We start from the raw sequence: 7,668 nt of genomic DNA, 5'->3' as shown, positions 1-7,668 counted from the left end.
ACTTTCATCCAAAGAATAGAAAGCCTTTAAGGGTATCTAGTGTCACATGGTTGGAGGAGGTGTACAAGATGAGTTGGTGTTGAAATGATGGAGTTCATGCTTGGTACTGCTCAAAGAATTAGTCATTGCATCAAAAAGTGAAAGACTCATGAACTAATAGGAAAAACATCATCCTCTTCTATCTAGGTAAATCGAAAAAATAAATGTTATTAATCTTTCATGTTTCATATGCATATATTCAAGAGATATAAGTTGACATGAGCCTTTTGGTTAAAGCTTATGTGACTTTCATGATGATGCCCATCTCACACGCTGACTTCAACGTTTCTAGATGTAGTTGTTAACTTTTTGATTGTGCTATCATGATAAATGAGTCTCTCTCTCTCATTAAAAAAAGGTCTTTTTGGGGTCTCATTCTCATACATTTTGATAAATTATGCAAAGGATGGTTGATCTGTGATAAAAACAATATTTGGTCAGATTTTTGTTAACAAAAGATGTTCCAAATGATAAAAGGGTAGGATGCAATGTTATATCCAACGTTTGGTTCATTAAATGAATCAGCTCTGAAGGTTAGACCTATAAAAAAGGAACAAATGTTGTCTACGTGAAGATTTTATCAAAGGTCTAGTCAAAAGCAAAAGTCGTTGTCATGGGTATTTTGGTCCAAACGATGTACTTTTCAAAGAAAAAACTTTTGTCTTGTGTACAACTCGATATTTCAAGTCAATGTAATGACCTAAAGTCAAGTATTGTAACCTATTTTGAGATGATAATAAAAACAGCAACAAAATGAAATGTTCAAAAATCTCAATGTGAATGTACTAAGTGGTAGATATCGTAATAAGGTTTTCGAAACTATAAAGAATACTAAAATCCGAGTTATAACGAATAAGTTATGACCAATCGAAGATCCGCAACAAAAACCTGTAAAACACTATTAAGCTTAAAACGCGAAATTTCAATAAAATACTTTTTAACCTTAGGTATCTAAATGAAAGTCGTAGATATGATTAAACCGTAAACTTAAATAAAAAGCACGTCCAAATCTGACTTCGTATGAGGAAGTTAAGATTTTTTTTCTAAGTTTCGGATACAACGGTAGACAGCTAAAAACTCGAAATAGAGATCGAGTGACTTTTAGCCGACATAACCTAAACGAGAATCGAGGATCCCGACAATAGTAGTACAACAGTGAAAAGACAGACAAAAACGGATTTCGGATGAAGAAGTTATGAATTTTTAACGGACTTTTCCTGTCCCGGCCTGATAAAAATGTAATATTAAAAATAAAACTCAAAATTAACCGACGAAGTCTAAACGAGAGTTGTAGTGTATATTATCACCTACGCGTGGATATAAAGAACTTCAGAATTGGAACTCGTATGTAAGAGATTTGAATTTCCGAAGTTCGGGACACGAAACCCCACACTGTTAGAAACTCACGACGTGAGCCAAAAGCTCACGACGTGACCTAATGACGGATGGGTGCCAGTTTCGGGCTATCATACATCGAGTCTACGTAAGGGGATAAGATCGAACTCACGACATGAGCCATTCCATGCTCACGACGTGAGGTCCAAAAATGCACCCTATATAAAGGATGCGAGGGCTCCGTATCTTAGTTGCTAGTTCACTACTTTGTCTCCCAAATTTCGTACTTCTACCCTCTTGGACTACCCCGACGCCCCGGTTTCATATCCACGCTCTGACGGAAGTTCGAAGCCCCGAGATTTTCGAGGAATCGACTTCTTTCCGGTTGAAGTGTTGCCCTAGCAACGTGTCCTTTTCATCAAATCGTCACTTCTACCAAGTAAGTTCATACCCCTATCACTACACTTTTAAATACTTTTAAATGCTTTTAAACACATTTAAGGGGACAATACTGTAAAATCCCGAAATTCAGGTAAGGCCATTTAGCCCTTCCTTTTTGTCAAATGGTCAAGACTAGTCCTTGAGTGAGTTCTTGTAGCACATAAGTACGTTGGGCGTACCGGGGTACGCTGCGCATGCTCATGCGCTTAATTTGGACGCTGATTCGCCTGGGTACGTTGGGCGTACTGATATTTGCATATTTAGCCTCATAATAAGTATAAATTTTTATCATTTATTAGCTAATTTATTGCATATCATGGACAAAAGGTACTTAATAATGTTTCAATTGTGTTTTCCGTCCAAAAGCGAAGCTCGGAAGCAAAAGGAAGCATGAGAAGTAGTTGGGAGCTCGGGAGTTGAACAAAGAAGAAAAACACCAAAAATACAAGGGACTCGGCGAGTAGGGTCGACTACTCGGCGAGTAGCGTCGAAGATTCGAGAGGATAAAGACTTCGTGACTTACCATGTACGGGAATTAAGGGGTGGACTCAGCAAGTCGGTCTTGGACTCGGCGAGTCGGTTCTAATCTATAAAAACAGTTGTCTAGATCACCATTCGGTATTCTGGAACCCTTGGGGAGAAGGAAGCTGCGAATCAGAGCTAGGAGAGATCTGAAGAACGACGATACAACCTAGATATCAATTCCGAAGAAGATTTGAGGCAAATTCTCATCATTCTACTTAATCTATTCGTTTTTCAATTATGGTTAGACAATTAGAATTCGTTTTATTGCTGTTAATTACCTCAATCATGAGCTAAAACTCTTTAACTTCTGTTTGGGGATACAAAATTGAGACTATGGTTTGATTATTGGTAGGATTAATTCAATATTGGTGATTTTGTTGATTTTAGCTTGTTAAAGAACCTTGTGTGTGAATGATAACTATTTTTCTGTTAATAGGAAGATAATTAAATAGTATGAACATCTTTTAATTGTCAACCTCATATGTTTATGTGACCACTTTATCATATGTCTAGGATTAATGAACATGAAACTAGAATTAATGGACAATTAGGTAAATTCATGTGTGAGCTTGTTGATGACCATCAACAAGAGGTTAACTAAAGGACCAAATTAGTTAGCTATTACAAGTCTAAATTAACCCGAATAAATAATCTAGTGAATTAATTTAAATTAAACAACTGATCACTGTTTGAGTTAGTTTGTTCTCTAAGAATTAGTGGAGCGAACGCAAAGCTAATCACTTGAACCGGTAGCCAATAGAAGAATTAATCAATTGCACTATTACGATAATGTCAACCATAAGATCAATTGAGTTGAACTAAACAGAAGTCCCTCTCATTATTGAATTTAGTTAAATCTTTGCTTTTCTAGTTTTTAGCCTAAGTAATATTAGTAAGTTTCTAGTCTTGTAAAACTAGAGAAAACCCCTATTTATTATTTAATTTAGATAAATTAGTCTTTAGTTTTAATTTACCGTTCCCGGTGTTCGATACCCTACTTATTTAGCTATACCACAATTGATAGGTCCATTGCCTTTGTGTGTTCATTTTATAATTAAAAAGTAGGTTTAAAACTAGTTCGTTTCACACACATCAAGTTTTTGGCGCTGTTGCCGGGGAACGGTTCTATATTAACATTAATTTCTATTTTTATCGATCCTTTGTGTAAGATTTCTCTTACACAAAGTTAATTCTTAGGTAATTTAGTAGTTAGTATAAGTTTTAAACAATATCCGTTTTAATAAGTAATTAGAAAGTTTTTCTGTTTTTGCCTTGAACTCGCCGAGTGCACTCGTGACAACTCGGCGAGTCCATCGTTGTTCATAGTTTTAATTTTTATTTTATTTTTGTTCTTTTTACGCGTTTTTATTGTTTTGTTTACACTTGTTTCATGACCCGAGCATCTGATACACCTCTGGTCCCTCCTCTCGAAGACCCGGAATCCGCACTAAGGAGGAACAAAGGAAAAACCGTTGGAGAATCCGTTTCTTCAAAGAATTCGCCATTAAAGAACCTCAAGTCCGTTTTTAACAAGAAAAAGAGCAGCAAATCAGGAGCATCCAGTGCCTCTTTAGCAATCGAAGACCTGATTAAAGAAGACACCGAGTACGAGACCGAGGAAAAAGAAGAACCTACATACGAGCACGAATCCGAGTTTGAGGACGATTTAGCTATCACTATGGCTGATATTGATGAAGTCCCCATGGGGGAATGGAAGAAGAGGATGTGCGATGACACTGGCCCGGGACTTGTGCAACCCGCAATTCCCGCTACTGCTACTTTCGAGCTAAAGGGCCATATCCTCGCTCAACTCAAGGAGATTCCCTTCTATGGAAAAGACCACGAAGATGCTTACAAGCACTTAGATGAAGTAAATGATGTGGTTGACTACTTCAATGTACCAAATGTGCCACGCGAGACCCAGCTACTTCGTATGCTTTCAGTCACATTCAAGGGTGCTGCAAAGGATTGGCTCAAGTCACTTCCCCCCCGGGTCGGTCACCATATGGGCTAAGATGAAAGAGGAATTCATAGACCATTTTTGCCCGCCTTCTAAAATAGCCAAGTTGAAGAAAGTCATTGCCAACTTCGAGCAACAACCCGGAGAGTCCCTTTATGAAGCGTGGGAGAGGTACAAGGGTCTTATCAGAAATTGCCCACACCATGACCTTAATAGCCAACAAGAAGTCTCCATCTTCTATGATGGAGTCAATGTTACCACAAGGCAATTGCTCGACTCGCAAGGCCCACTCACAAAGAAGGCACCCCTGGTAATCAAGGAATTAATTGAAGAATTTTCTAAGCATTCTAGAGAATACCACAACCCAAGAAATGAAGTAAGTCGGGGGGTAGTGAACTCGGCCAATGATGGCATGGCAGCGATGATGGCTAAGCTCGATAGTTTAGATAGAAGGATGACAAAAATGGATCAAACAATCCATGCTATTCGAGTTGGACGCGAGAACTGTAGAGGACCTCATCTCACGAAGGATTGTGACTTGGATGAAAATGGAAACAAGAAGGCGCAAGTGTTCTACTCAAGCGGCGATAGATACGACGAGAATTGGCGGAAACCAAAGAAGGAATGGCTCCAGTATGAAGAATACAAAAAGGCAAAGGAGGAGAAATACAAGCAGAAAGAGAGGGGATTCTATCAAAAGGAAGAACCAGTTGTGGAAAAGAGAGCCAACATAGAAGAGATGTTCACAAGATTCATAGTTGCATCCGAGAAAAGATACAATGATCATGATGCTGCAATACAAAAGACCAGAAATATACTAAGGAGTCAGCAAGCATCTATTCTCAACATTAAAGAAACAGCTAGGACAACTTGCACATCAAGTGAACGAGAGAAGACCGGGTGAGCTCCCAAGTAAAACCGAGAATAATCCGAGAATGGAGAATGTAAATGCTATAACCTCCCGCTATGGAGAAATTTCCACTCCTATGACCCCTACACAGAAGGTCTCCAAGGTGCATGCAGAAAAGACAGAAAAGTCGAGTCCAGCTAAACCCGACCAGACTCGCCGAGTCCCTCTAATGGACTCGACGAGTCCATGCCCTGATGACAAATCTGTTGTTTCTTTAAAGCCTTACAACCCTCCTCTACCATTCCCAATCAGAGCCATACCTGATGAGAAGGTTAAAGCATACAGAGCTTTCATGGAACATGTTAAAGCCCTTCAAGTCAACGTCCCATTTGTGGAAACGATGCTTCAAACACCCAAATATTTGAACTTGCTAAAGGGTCTCTTTACTGCTAGAAAAGATTTGGCTGAAGTCGCGGAGATAGTAATGAGTGAGCTGCCAGAAAAGAAGGGAGATCCGGGAAGCATCATAATTCCTTGTCAATTTGAAAATGTACTTGCTACTCAAGCGTTGACCGATTCGGGTGCAACTATTAACTTAATGCCTTTTTCTTTCTTCAAGAAGCTGAATTTACCAGAGCCAAGGCCTGTGAATATGAAGATCCATTTGGCGGATAAGACAATTATTAGTCCAAGAGGTGTTTGTGAAGATCTCCTCATTAAGGTGGATAAATTTATATTCCCCGTGGACTTTGTAGTGCTTGATATGGAAGAAGACCCCGAAATTCCAATAATTTTGGGGAGATCATTTTTGAATACCGCATGCGCATTGATAGATGTATGCAAGTACACACTAACATTGAGGGTGGGAGATGAGTCAGCAGTGTTTAAAGCTCTACCAGAGATTAATCAAGAAGAAGGAAGAAAAGAAGAGGTTTCCTTCATTAATTTGGATGATGAAATACTACAAAAAGAACTTGCACTCTTGCAAGAAGAAGATCCAAGTAAGTTTTTTCAATCTTCTGGAGGAAATGATGATGTTGACAAAGACTTGGAGGAAATAGAGAAGCTGCTGAAAGGAACCGATTCAGGAAACACAGTGGGATGTGAGGAATATGCTGCGACTCGCCGAGTCGCTATCACGGACTCGACGAGTCCATTCGAAAACCTCAGCAACTTGGATGATTCTGATCTGCTTGTTACCAGCTCCCTGCATGTTCTGGACATGAAGATTTCCCTAATTCTTTAGAAGATCAAGTAGCAGAAGGAGGAATGGATGGTGATTTTCAACACGTTCATGTAGCATGCCACGATACAATAATGCAAGAAGATGAAGACATTCCACTTGAAGAGGTGGCAAGCTTTGGAGAAGAGGAAAATGCAAGGGTTAGGAGAGATGATGCTGATAACCTATTCATTGGGTCACGTAATACCAAACCTCGAGCCCGAGTTTTCACCAACTATGAAGTAATGAAGTTTAAAGAAGGAGGGGTGCAAGAGAAGGTACAAGAGAATGGGGTAAAGAAGAAGAAGACGAGGAAAAGGGAAATTCATGCAGCTGAAGATGATGCTACAAGGAAAAAGAGAGAAGAATTAAGACGGGCTTACAAGAAGAAGATACATGCTTACAAGACAAAGTATAAACTGTAAAAGATTAGGCATGCATTCCCAATGCAGGAAAATGAAGAAATGTAGATGGGTAGGAGTCCAGCTAACGACTCCTTAAAAAGAAGCGCTTGGCGGGAGGCAACCCGTTATTAGAGTTTTCTTTCTTTTATCTTTCTCGTTTTAGTTTGATTTTTGTTTTTAGGACTTTATTTTCATCTTCTAAATCATCAAACATGACTGCTTGAGAGTGCGTATGGGCTAAGTGTGGGGTGGAATGAATTTTTTAATGACAAAATGATATAATTTTTGAATTATTTGCAATTGACTCGCCAAGTCTATCCTGACTCGACGAGTCTCCTCAGATCCCAGATGATTTTAAATTCGCGACCAGACTCGCCGAGTCTGACCCTGACTCGACGAGTCGATTTTATTTACAGAAAAAAACTAATTAAAAATAATTTTTACATCTGGTAAAACTAGGGTTTTTAACCCTTTTGAGATCATATTTCCCCCTTACTCGACGTGCGCCTCTCTTGTTTTCTCTCTCAAGCATTCATCAAGTTCTTCACTCTTTCTTCAAAATTCTTGAATTCTATCAACAAAGGTACTTAATTTCTTCCATAATTTTGTTAAAGTCATGAGTTTTAGATGTTCTAAGGTGTCAATTTCATAGAATACTCGATTTTGTAGTTTAGTAAAATTTTAGGGTTTTGATTTAGTATTAATTGTGTTGTTTTGGATGATTATTCTTGCTCTAATACATCTTAGGAACGTCCATGGACAAAACCCTTGAAAAAATTTCGAGGTCGAATTTTGCTCGACCCGTCGACTGACTCGCGCAGTTCATACGACTCGCCGAGTCGTACACGGACTCGACGAGTCCAGTCGGGGACCCAGATGGATTCTGTTTTAA

The 7,668-nt window shown here is 39.0% G+C and overlaps 1 non-coding gene across 1 annotated transcript; it reads right to left on the bottom strand.

Annotated features, from left to right (window-relative positions):
• Positions 1 to 4,403: 4,403 nt before the first annotated feature.
• On the bottom strand, positions 4,404 to 4,510 carry LOC145056020 (small nucleolar RNA R71). Its single transcript, XR_013685561.1, has one exon. It is a non-coding gene; the product is annotated as a small nucleolar RNA R71 (small nucleolar RNA).
• Between the last annotated feature and the right edge of the window lie 3,158 nt (positions 4,511 to 7,668).

The sequence above is a fragment of the Lactuca serriola genome, chromosome 5 (genome assembly GCF_051521515.1).
Source record: "Lactuca serriola cultivar US96UC23 chromosome 5, Lser_US96UC23_V15, whole genome shotgun sequence".
NCBI classification, from domain to species: domain Eukaryota; kingdom Viridiplantae; phylum Streptophyta; class Magnoliopsida; order Asterales; family Asteraceae; genus Lactuca; species Lactuca serriola.
Note: the sequence above shows the minus strand (reverse complement) of the source record. Positions and strands in the feature narration are given on the sequence as shown.